We start from the raw sequence: 13,107 nt of genomic DNA, 5'->3' as shown, positions 1-13,107 counted from the left end.
TAGCATTGAGAGTGCATACATTGTTTCTGGTGCAAGGTTACTTTTTTTTAATTAAAAAAAACACCCCTCAATACACTTCACTGCAAGCCACAATGTAATCACAACCGCTGGCTATTGCAAGAGTCAGTTTGCTGCTCCAGCCATGGTGAGTAAAGCCACGAGGTATGGGCGAGAGGTCTTGTGCTGTAGCTTTTGTGAAGACATCCTTCGGCTCATGGGTTGGAACTTGAGAAAAGGCCCCTTTCCCCTACAACCTGAATGGTGCCTGAGGACAGGCACCAGGTAAAGTCCCCCAAATAGTTTGTTTTTTACAAAAGCAGTACCAGGTTTGGGGGAAGGGAGACAAACAGGAAGCCACCCTTTACAGGCTACTTAGGTTGGCAGACGGGACTTGGTAGTGTAGACACATTATTAGATCGACTTAATGCGGCTTATGTCGACCTAAGTTTGTCGTGTAGACCAGGCCTAAGATTTATTCTCTGGAATACAGGAACACAATGCTGAGTGCTTGCACACTGCTGATTCTGGCCCATTTACTCCCCTCAGGGATTTAGAATGAAGAAAAGAATGCAACTAATACATTTTCTTTATTAGTTTCCTTCTCTCCATGTGCTTTTTTGCACTTGCACTAGTAGACATGTAGAGAGAGTCCAGCAAAAGCAATCCTGGCCAAGCAGCCATGGGTATTCATAGATTCTAAGACCAGAAGGGATCAAAAGTCTAGTCTAATCTCCTGTATAACACTGACCATAAAACTCCCCCAAAATAATTGCTAGAGAAGATCTTTTAGAAAAAAAACACCCCATCTTGATTTAAACACTGTCAGTGATGGAGAATCCACCATGACCCTTGGTAAATTGTTCCAATAGTTAATTACTCTCACCATTAAAAATTTACACCTTGTTTCCAGTCTGAATTAGTCTAGCTTCAATTTCCAGCCATTGGATTATGTTTTAACTCTCTCGCTAAAGGGAAGAGCCCATTATTGCATATTTGTTCCCCAATAGATTGTAATCAAGTCACCCCTTAATCATCTATTTGCTAAACTAAATAGATAGAGCTCCTTGAGTCTATTGCTCTAAGGCATGTTTTCTAATTCTTAATCATTTCCATGGCTTTTCTCTGAAACATCTCCAATTAATCAACATCCCTCTTGACTTGTGGACACCAGAACTGACACAGCAGTAGTGGTCACACCAGTGCAAAATACAGAGATAAAATAACCTCTCTACTCCTTCTCGAGATTCCCCTATTTATGCATCCCAGAATCACATTAGATCTTTTAGCCAGTGTCACACTGGGAGTTCATGTTCAGTGATTATCCACCATAATCCTCAAATCTTTTTCAGAATCAATGCTTCCCAGAATCCCCCATCGTGTACATCTGGCTTACATTCTTTGTTACTAGATGTATACATTTACATTTAGCTGTATTAAACTGCATATTGTTTACTTGACCCAAGCTTACCAAGCCATCATGATTGCTCAGTATGAGCGACTGATTCCTCTTCATTAGTTAACTGTTCCCCCAATTATTGTCATCTGCATATTTCATCATGATGTTTTTATGTTTTCTTCAAGGTTATTAATAAAAATGTTAATTAGCATAGGGCCAAGAACTGATCTCTGTGGGTACCCACTGGAAATACACCCATTCAATGCCTGTGAGACATATCAGTTAGCCAGCTTTTAATCCATTTAATATGTTCCATTTTAATTTTATATACAATGCAGGTACAGTTCATCTGTTCTTTTGAACAAACATCATTCTTTAGCTCTCACATAGTGGTAGTGTTTTGGTTGCTTGGAACAAAACTGAAGAAGGAGCTTAATATTCTAATGAAAATCAATGGTCCAAAGACCTGGATTACATGAGAGAGACAGAGCAGAGTGCAACCTAAATTTGATGCAATTTCCAATCATAAAGAGAACATATTGGTTAGACATGGAATAGCTGGCAATAAGTGTTGCAGAGATATTAACAGGCAGAACGAATGGTAACTTCATTTGCATCATTTGAGCTCAAGATATTTTAATTTTGGAAGTTAAAAAGTGTAGAATAAAAAATGGTTGGATCATCTATTTCCCCCTTAAGAGTACTTATCTGTACTACAATCCTTCTCCGTTGCTAAAGAATGCATTAAACAACCAACAATTTAAACAGATGGATATTTATCCTCTCAGGATAAATAGATATGCTCTGTTTCCAACAGACTTTTTTAAAATCTTGGGTAAACAATGCAGTTTATAGCAATTCTGACTAATGGTTAATACATAAAGATTCTGCACTTCAAAAAAAATGCTAGTTTGTAAATTTCTGTTCAGCCTTCTTTCTGAATAACAACAGGAGATTCTTGCACTTATACTAACCCTCAGACATTTACAGGATTTGAACTCACTGACATATAAAACTCAACATATAGACTCAAGAATGTAGCACAAAGGCCAGATCTTGATTGCAACAGAAGTTTGGATGGAGAAACAATTTGTCTTTAGAAGTAATTTGCCATTAGAAGTTTATTCCACTGAAGACCACAATAATTCAGGGTGCAGTAGACCCAACAGGAGTTACAGTAGGATATGAAGCTGTTATCCTGGAAGACATGATGACCGCAAATTACATTACTTTTCCAAAAAGCTGTTTGTTATTTTGATGAGTTCTGTACCTTGGATCCTCCTGGTCCTATAGATTGTTACCCTGATTTCTGGACTGTCTATCATAGACAGCCTTCTTACTCACCCACATCAGAATGTACAAGGACTACTCCCTTGGAACTACCAGGTAGGTACTAAGAATGTGTCCAAATGGCATTATTACAGCATAGTGGAAACATAACCAGAAGAAAAGCTATTGATTGAATTTTAGTATGTTATCATTTAAAAGTTGTAGAATCTACATAAGCACTGGAAAAGTTGGTGTTTCACAGATGTAATAAAAGCAGAATCTAGCTCACTATTACTTCTTTTCCTTAGACTTAATTAAATAAAAGTCCTTTTGTTCTTCCTTTAGCCTAACCTACTCATATCCAATTTTTTTCTAGAGCTAAAGGGAGAGATCTTCATCTGGTGTGAATTGGATACTCCATCAAGTTACACTGATTAAAACTAGTGGAGGATCTACTCCCAGGTCTTGAGGCCATAAAGCTAGGTTAACTCAGTGTGTTGGGGACCTCTGGTGTATAGATCCAGTGCAGCAACACGTGGCATGCTTCCTTCCAAAACCCAAGACTAACCTAACTATTTCAATGATTGTTTTTAAATTAGATGTTCTCTTGCAACATCGCCAAGATACGCATAGCATAATACCGAAATCTCAGGAGCTCACAAACTCCTCAGGACTCTATGTTCTTTATAGAGCATGACCTATTGTCAGTGCTTAATAAATGATAATAATAGGGACTCAACAACGCGTATCAACAGTGTAACATACATTTGGTTTATAAAAGTATTCTTAGTAATCTAGAGTTGTAGTATTAACATAATTAAAGACATTTGTTTATTATTTATTTATTGTGCAGCATTGCCTATTGGCCTCATGGAGGTCAGGGTCTAATTGTAGTCAGCTCCTCACAAACATATACGACTGAGAGTCTCTGCTCCTCTGCCCTGATCCTGCAACTTGTTTCGCACAGGTAGACTCCTGTGTCCATGAGAAGCTTCATTGACTTCAGGGAGACTCTGCACAGGTTCAAGGGTCTGAAGAAGTGGAACAAATTATTGGATCGAGGTCTAAATGGCAAAATATAACAGGTGGGTGACACAAGCAGGGAAGAGGGAGAGGACTTTTAACCTCCCCCCAAATCCAATTATTATAAACGTTTTCACCCTTCCATAGTTATTGTACTGTATATTCATGTATCATCTGGGGAACAGTTGATCCTGCCTGACTGGCAAACCGGCATTATTACACCACTGTACAGGCAGCATATGAAATTACTGCAGCTCTCATGGCATTACTGTTCTGTCCATCCTGGGGCAAGTTTTTGCTTCTGTCCTGTTGGCCTGAGTTGCGGATATCTAAAGGAGCAAGAGAAGACCACAAGAAGCTGGCTTTATTCCTGGTCATTCCATGACAGAGCAAATCTTCATAGTGCACCAGCTCTATTGAGAAGGCGCAAGAATTCAACCACCCTGTTTACACAGCATTTGTGGATATCAAGGCTGCGATTGACTCTGACAGGGAATCCTTTTGGCTGAGCTTGAAATGCACAGGCCTCCTTAACAAACTCTGTAGCATGCTTTGTCTCCCAGATACTCCTCAAGCTGCGTTCTTGTAAATAGGAAAACAACCACCTTCTTCTGAATTAGGCTGGGTGCTCAACAAGGATGCATTGCCTCCCCAGAATTCTTCAGTGTCATCATAGACTATGTACTTGACCAGACACTAAGTAAATGCTTTTTAGGCATACGCTTTAATAATAAAAACTTCACCAATATCAGTTTTTGCTGATGACATAGTACTAGTTGTGTAATCAATGGATGAGCTAGTTGTGGCACTAAAAGCCCTGGAAATCTCAGTGGCAAAAGTTGGCCTGAAAATTAATTGGGGGTTAAACCAAAATGTTTCCAGTCAGCAATTTTGAACACGCTGCAGGCTGTAGCGTCTTACTGGGTGACCACCAAGTTGACATTGTTGGTGATTTCACCTACCTCAGCTCTGTTGTTCTTAGCATGGGTGGCATCAGGAAGGAACTTGAAGCCCACACTGCAAAAGCATAATCAGCAAGGGGTACCTCATGGAGCACATCATTTGCAATCCAAACCACCTGATAAGTAGAGAGATGGTGCTGAAGATCTATAATGTTTTGGTGATCAGTATTCTGACATATGGGACTGTCAAGATCGAAAAGAAGTTGGAAACCATTTGGATGAAGCATCTCCAAATGATTTAAAACATCAAATGGCATGTAAAATGAGATTAGTTTTCTAACTAAACTGGTCTTGCTTTCTCATACTGTTGCCCAATGTTCTTTGTTCCAAATGCCTACAGAATTCCCTGAAAGAATTACCTTGACCCAAAGAAAGCAGTCTGAAAAAGACCCCCAGAAGACCTAAAACATCAACAGAAACCCATGCCTCATAGGCAACCTACTTCGTAATGTGCCAGATTTGGTTCAGGACAGAACATCATGCATAATGCATTTGGTGGCCTCTTCACTGTCTGAATAACTGCATGAGAACTAGACAATTATCAACCAACCAACTACTTGTATGTCCCAAGTAGTGATTTTCAACCTATTCTTTCTGTTCTATTCATCCTATTGATAAGCTTGAAGTTTATCTTCTGACCTCACAATAAGTTCCTGATATTTCTGATTGATAAAATGGTGTACCCATGGAAAGTTAGCAGCTTTTTATTTGTCTTTTGTGTGGTTTTTTTTAGTCATATACAAGTTTAAAGTGTAGTGTAGCGGGATGCTCCAGCTCCAGCCCTGAAAGGGTTAAAAGCTAGCCCTTGGAGAGGGCTGGGGTGGAGAGCCAATCAGAAAAGGCTGGGAGGCAGCCAATCAGGGCCAGGCTGGGCCCTATAAAAGGGCTGCAGGGCCAGAAGGCAGTCTCTCTCCAGCTCTGGAGAGAGATGGACCTGGCTGCCTGAAGGAGAAAAGGGTACCTTGGACAGCGCAGTGCTGGGGAAGGGCAGGAGGAGCTGGGGGAGTGCCAGTCTGGAAAATCCCCAGGCTGAGGCCTTGTTGTCAGGGCTGGAGGAGGTACTAGGGCTGTGGGGAAGCAGTAAGGGGAGGAAGAGGCAACAGGTCCAACCCCCTTGCCGATGATGAGTGGCCACTTCAGACTGCAGTTTGCCCCTGAGGTAAGGGGCTAGATGAAGACTGGCAGTGGGTCACTGAGGCGAGGTGGGTTTAGGGGATTGGGGTTCCCCAGGGAGGGGAGGACCATGAGTGTGGGTGTACTGCCATGGGGCAGTACCCAGGAGAAGGGGCACCGCAGGCTGGGAGGGACTCGGGGCCTGAAGTATAGTGGTGGAGATTGATAATGAAAGACAAGTAGTGACAGCAGAAGAGACACTAGCCAGTGGGAGGTGCTCCGAGGCTGGGATGAGCTAATTCTTGGACTAACCAGCAGGAGGTGCTGCGGCAGTGAGTGTGCACCATGCTACATGTAGAAAGAGAATAATAAAACAACAAAAACACAATGGGGAAAATGTAAACATATTCAAAAGGAACTTGTGGAATTGAAAGGACTTCAGAACAACAACAAAAAAGAATTAAAGTAGGGAAGAAAAAATAAATGAATGCCTGGAATAGCTTTTAAAAACAATAATACAGCTAACATAGCATAAAGTCTGGCAAGTAAAGTGTAAAAGCATAATTAGGCAGGCAAAAATAAATAGAATTTGAAGAGCAATGAGCAAAAGACAACAATTTACAGCATTTTTTGAAGCACATAAGAAGCAGGAAGACTGCCAAACAATTAGTGGGGCCACTGGATGACACAGGTGCTAAAGGAACACTCAATGAAGACAAGATCATTGCAGAGATGCTAAATGAATTCTTTCCATCAGTCTTCACTGCAGAGGATGTCAGAGAGAGGTCCACATCTGAGACATTCTTTTAGAACTGTCCCAGATTGAGGTGTCAATAGAGAAGGTTTTGGAAAAAAATGATAAATTAAATAGTAATAAGTCACTAGGATCAGATGGTATTCACCCAAGAGTTCTGAAGGAATTCAAATATTAAATTGCTGAACTACTAACTGTGATATGTAACATATTGTTTAAATAAGACTCCATACCGGATAGTTAATGTAATGTTGATTTTTAAAAAAAGGTTCTACTGGTGATCCTGGTGATCCATGCTGGTAAGTCTAACTTCCAGACAAATTGGTTGAAACTATAGTAAAGAACGTAATTATCAGACACCTAGATGAACACAATATGTTGGGCGGAGAGTCAACACAGCTTTTGTAAAGAGAAATCATGCCTCACCAATCTACTAGAATTATTTGAAGAGGTCAACAAATATGTGGACAAGGGTGATCCAGTGACCTTAGTGTACTTGGACTTTCAGAAAGCTTTTAACAAGGTCCCTCACCAAAGGTTCTTAAGCAATATAAGGAGTCATGGGATAAGTGGGAAGGTCCTCTTGTGGATGAGTAACTGGTTAAAAGACAAGAAACAAACGGTAGGAATAAACAGTCAGTTTTCACAGTGAAGAGAAGTAAATCACATGGTTCTCCAAGGATCTATACTGGGACCAGTGCTGTTCAATGTATTAATATATGATCTGGAAAAGGGGGTAAGCAATGAGGTAATGAAGGTTGCACGTGATACAAAATTACTCAAGACAGTTAAGACCAAAGCTGACTGTGAAGAACTACAAAGGGTCACAAAACTGGGGGACTGAACAACAAAATGGCGGATGAAATATAGTGTTGATAAATTCAAACTAATGCACATTAGAAAACATAATCCCAATTATACATACAAAATGATAGGGTCTAAATTAGCTGTTACCACTCATGACAGAGATCATGGATAGTCCTCTGAAAACAACCGCTCAATGTGAAATGGCAGTCAAAATAACAGAAAATTAGGAACCATTAAGAAACGGATGGATAATATGACGGAAAATGTCCAATGCCACTATATAAATCCATGGTATGCCCACACCTTGAATACTATATGCAGTTCTGGTTGACCCATCTCAAAAAAGATATATTAGAATTGGAAAAAAGTACATCAAAGGCCAACAAAAAATATTAGGGGTATGAAACAGCTTCCATATGAGGAGAGATTAAAGACTAGGACTGTTTATCTTAGAAAAGAGATGATTAGGAGGGAGGGTTGTATGATAGAGGCCTATAAAAATCACAAATGATGTGGAGAAAGTGAATAGGAAAGTGTTATTTACCCCTTCACATAACACAAGGCCCAGGGGGCACCCAATGAAATTAATAGGCAGCAGGTTTAAAACAAACCAAAAAAAGTACTTATTCATACAACACACTGTTAACCTGTGGCACTTGTTTCCTGGGGATGTTGTGAAGACCAACAGTAAAACGGGTTAAATAAAGAATTGGATAAGTTCATGGAGGATAGAGCCAGCAACGGCTATTAGCCAAGATGGTCAGGGAAGCAACCTCATGCTCTATGAGTCCCTAAAGCTCTGATTGCCAGAAGCTGGGACTGGATGACAGGGGATATATCACTTGATAACTGCCCTGTTCTGTTCACTCCATCTGAAGCATCTGGCCCTAGTCACTCTTGGAAGACAGGATACTTGGCAGATGGTCTATTGGTCTGACCCAATATGGCCATTCATATGTTCTTATGCTTCACTAAATGACATCACCTCTAAATAGCTTAGCATTAGTCAAGTACTAGCTGAACTGCTTTTCACAAAGAGTACTTTTGATCTCTTGGTTGGCTGCTATATTCTTTCAAATAACCCTACAAACTGAAGTATTTTAGATGACATGGAATGTAGAGCACTTAAACAGCCAAATGTTTTATTTAAAATTGACTATTCAATAATGTAGGATGTGGCAATAATAGGTGCTGCTTTATTCTTTTTTCCGTTAGCATTCAGCATTCTCAGGGCCAAATTCACTCCTGTTTAAGTAGGTACAGCTTCATTGACTTCATCAGTACATAATTTATCCCAGAGTCTTTGTGTATAGGACAATTTTCCCAGTGATAATGGAAGTGATGGGTTTTATACTGCCATAAAGGAGGTAGTTGGCAGTTAAGTTTATACTGTAGGCCAGCTTCAGATCTCAATTAGATGTGTGTAAATCTGGTGTACTTCCACTGACCACAAATCATTGTGGATTTATATTGGAGCAATTGAGATAAGAATTCATTTGCAATTATTGTCCAGTATTGATTTGGTGGCAGACTGTCACATACTGTGAGGCTGTTCTGAAGTGTCTCTTACAGATCTGAAAACTAAGCCCTGGAGCGATTAAGTAAATTTCTTGGGTGTATTGCTGATTAGGTGTCATGATATCTGGATTCTTCTAATCCTGGCTGTTACACTAAAGTGATCAATTTAAACTTCAGTTCCTGTCTTTAAAATGAGGGACAACAATCATAATGGTGTTTAAAGGCCCATGAAATAATGTTAGTACAGTGCCTTAAGCAAGTATAAATACAGGATATTGTTAAAGTTAGTTGAGGGTTGAGGTGGAAATAGAACTTGAGAGTTCTTGGACTTGAGCACTGTATTGACTCCTGGAGACCTTTAAGAAGATTCCTCCTTACTTTTAAGTGGTTGAGAAAGCCTGCATCTTCAGGCTGCAAGTTGTCCTAAGTCAGTAGGGAAAGCATTAGCAAAAATTAAAAACAATGCTCTGCGGCATGTTGTGAGCAGAATTAATAGTGTTATGTGCCTGATTCAATGCAAGTCTTTCCATAAACTGTAATGGGCTTGGGTCAGGCTCTCTATTAACCACTTTCCGGCCATTTTGAAGGCAATGTGTTGTTGCGGACTCATTTTATGTAGGACACTTTATACTCTGAGGAAGGACTATGTGTTGGCCTCAGAGAATTGGTCAGGACAATTTTCAGTCCTAATGAACTGGAGTAAAGTAGAAAGTATTTTGGGAGAAGCTTGTGTGTTGGAAGCACAATGTTTGGAATCTCTTTTCTACTGAGTCTTGGAAAGCTCATGAAACCTGCATTCACATCACATCATAACTTCAGTATATTTAGTGCTGTGAGAATTAAATAATTGTCTATGGAAAACTTCCCCTGTAAGTAATAAATTACAACTGATTCTGAATAGCTGTTAGAACTCCTTAAAAAGAAAAATCTGAATGATATTCCATTTTATTAATGGAATTAATTATCATCTATCAGAAAATATGAATTATTTTGTTTAAAGGAGAATGATTCACAATTAGCCCATATGATGGTCTTTTTTCGGCATGAAGTATGAAATCCATTCCCAATCTTATTCATTACAAATAATAATGTTTTTAATAGAGAAAATTAAAATTCATCATATGGTCTTTGTTATTTGGCACAAACTGGAAATAGATGTTGTCATCTTTGATTGAAATAATTTATGCATATGACATACAAGCAATTAATTGACTAATAGCAAGAAGTTTGAGCTAATTCACTTCAACAAATTATTCCCGTTTCCACACATCCTATTTATTATGCTGGCAGATTGTTACAAAGATGGTCAACATTATGGAGAAGCAGCAATAATTAAAGACAACTGCAATTACTGGTAGTGTCTGAGAGAACAGCAAACTGAATTTATTTTATCATATTTTAAGAAACCAAAGTTTGATCCTGTGAGGTAGCAAGTATCCTTACCTCACATTAAATGTGCAACTCCCACTGAAGTCCAAGTGACTAGAAGATCTGTCTCCATGTTATCATGCTCAAAGAATCAGATTAACCACTGAAGTGAATTGAAAGACAGACATCAATGGGCTTTTGATCAAAGCCTAAAGGGTGGAATTTTCAAAAGCCCTCCATGCTGCTTTATCTCTGCTTCCACTGAAGTTAATTCCATTGGCTTTGACTTCAATGGAAGAGACTTCAGTGAGAGCAGAATTAAGACAATGCTGAGTGCTTTTGAAACTCTCATTCTAAGAAATTTGGGGCTCAATCCTGCAAGGTGGTTTGCAACACGTGGAAGTATTGCACTGAACTTCCATAAGTATTTACCCCCTTGTATGATTGTACCCCTATAGATCTGAACATAAAAAGACAGAATAAAAATCCCTAAAGATTTAAAAGATATCTTATAATTTCCTCCTTCTGTCCCTTAGGCACTAATGAAGCATCCAGGGTTTTAGATACTTACACAGGCAAAAAATCCACAAATCCAGCAGAAGCCGAACATAATATAGTGTTAGGCAAAAAGATTCTTACAGATATCCGGTGGGTTGTGAAGGGAGGGTTTGTTCTGTTCTCAGAGCTGAGTTACTGGGTGGGCATTGACCATATAAGTCTATCAATTGTTTATAGTTGTCAGTGTCCTTGGGCTACTGAAGCATTCCTGCTTGATCTGCTGTTAGCTAAATTTTAACTCTTGCGTGACAATAGCATATTGAATAAATAAAAGTTTTAAAAGGTCATTCCTCCACTTTAAAAGCCTGAGGCTTTGTTGCGGGGGGAAAAAAATGGAAATTTCTTCTTGGAGAGCAAATAATTTTGGCAAAGATATTGAGCCAGATTCTGGCTGGTCCTGGCATGGGAACGCAAAGAAGAGGTCTGTGAAAGGAATCTCTCTTCTTTTTCCTTTGCACTCCTTGTGTCAGGGACAGGCACATTTGAGCTCATGGACCATGCCATGATTTCAGTGGGAGTTAGGTGCCTAAATACCTTTGAGGATCTGAGCCTAAGGCCCTGCACCCACTCCACACTGACCAGGGGAGGTGGCAAGTTATAGAAGGCAGGACCATGCTGAATCTTCCTAAAAGGGGTCACAGAAGAGAGCTCCCCAGTGCAATGAAGAGATCCCTAAGGCCCAAGCCCTGATGTTCTTGCTGGGGAGGAGCCCCTTTGCACCACCTCCAGCACAGGCCTGTGCCTTAAAGATACAATCCATCTGTTATGTTTGTTTTCTCTCTCTGCCCACCCCATGATTCTTGTCTCACAGTTTGCAATGTAAGATTCCACCCGAAAGTAAAACAGTATTGCAAGTGAAATTATTTTCATATGAGAGAGAGTAAAATTTAATTCATTCATGAGGTCTAGGAAGCCAACAGCCATTATAACTCTTATTAAAATCTATTTACACAATGCTGGATGTGTGTACTCTGCCCTGTAAGTGCATTGGGTCAGATCCTGTACTCCTTGCCCTCCCAAGCTCCCACTGAATTCAGTGGGAGTTCCATGTATGCAGGGAATACTGGGTCTGCACACAGAAGACAAGGGGCTTACGGTCTTTGGGCCTGACACCGAGCGTTGCTGAATGCTCATGTCTCCCGTGGATGTTGCAGTGGTCAACTGTCTCAGCTCAGGAACATGGTATACACCAAATGAAGGACACTCTTTGGTTTGGAAATGTTAGCCAGGGAGGTAGCATTAAACAGGAAAATTTTCTCATTAATAATATACTATTTTTTTTACATATTTTGTTTTAAAATATCTTTTGTTATTTGTCTGAATATTTGTCTTTTGTCAATGTATTCTGTGCTCACTAATTGTCTCGTCCTTTCAGCACATGCACCAATAGTGAGTGGGAATGCTCAGCAGACACATGCCTTGTTCGCCCATCAATATTGGAGATTATGGGTGAGAATACTACTGTTTTAAGGGCCTCTTCAAGGCAATCATCTTTCTCAGGGTACATATGTGGAAGTTACAAATTATGGTTTTTTCCCCTCTTGAAATCCCATAAAGAGAATAGCTTCATAGATTCTAAGGCCAGAAGGGACCATTGTGATCCTCAAGTCTGACCACCTGTATAACACAGACCATAGAGCAGGGGTGGGCAAACTTTTTGACCTGAGGGCCACATTGGGGTTGTGAAACTATATGGAGGGCCAGGTAGGGAAGGCTGTGCCTCCCCAAACAGTCTGCCCCCTGCCCCCATCCACCCCTCCCACTTCCCACCCCCGACTGCCCCCCTCAGAATCCCTGACCTATCCAACCCCCCCTGCTCCTTGTCCTCTGACTGCCCCCTCCAGGGACCCCTTCCCCTAATTGCCCTCCGGGACCCCACCCCCATCCAACCTCCCCTGGTCCCTGTCCCCTGACTGCCCCAACCCCTATCCACACCCACACCCCCTGACAGCCTCCCCCCCGGGACTCCCATGCCTATCCACGCCCCCCGTGCCACATCCCCTGACTCACCCCCAGACTCACCCTGACTCACCTCCGCCCCATCCAACCTCCCCCTGCTCCCTGTCCCCTGACTGCCCCGACCCCTATCCACACCCCCGTCCATAACCGCCGTCCGGACCTCACCCCCTATCCATCCCTCCCTGCTCCCTGTCCCAACTGCCCTGACCCCTATCCATACCCCCGCCCCCTGACAGGCCCCCTGGGACTCCCACGCCTATCCAACCGCTCCAAACAAAAGGCAAAAAACTATTATGTACATAGTTTAGTCCTATTCAGTGTCTACTCGGCGCTTCTTGGCTTGTCTCTTGTATTCATTAAATGGAGCATCTCTTGTCACC

The sequence above is a fragment of the Terrapene carolina genome, unplaced genomic scaffold (genome assembly GCF_002925995.2).
Source record: "Terrapene carolina triunguis isolate 2854851 unplaced genomic scaffold, T_m_triunguis-2.0 Scaffold42, whole genome shotgun sequence".
Lineage (NCBI taxonomy): Eukaryota > Metazoa > Chordata > Testudines > Emydidae > Terrapene > Terrapene triunguis.
Note: the sequence above shows the minus strand (reverse complement) of the source record.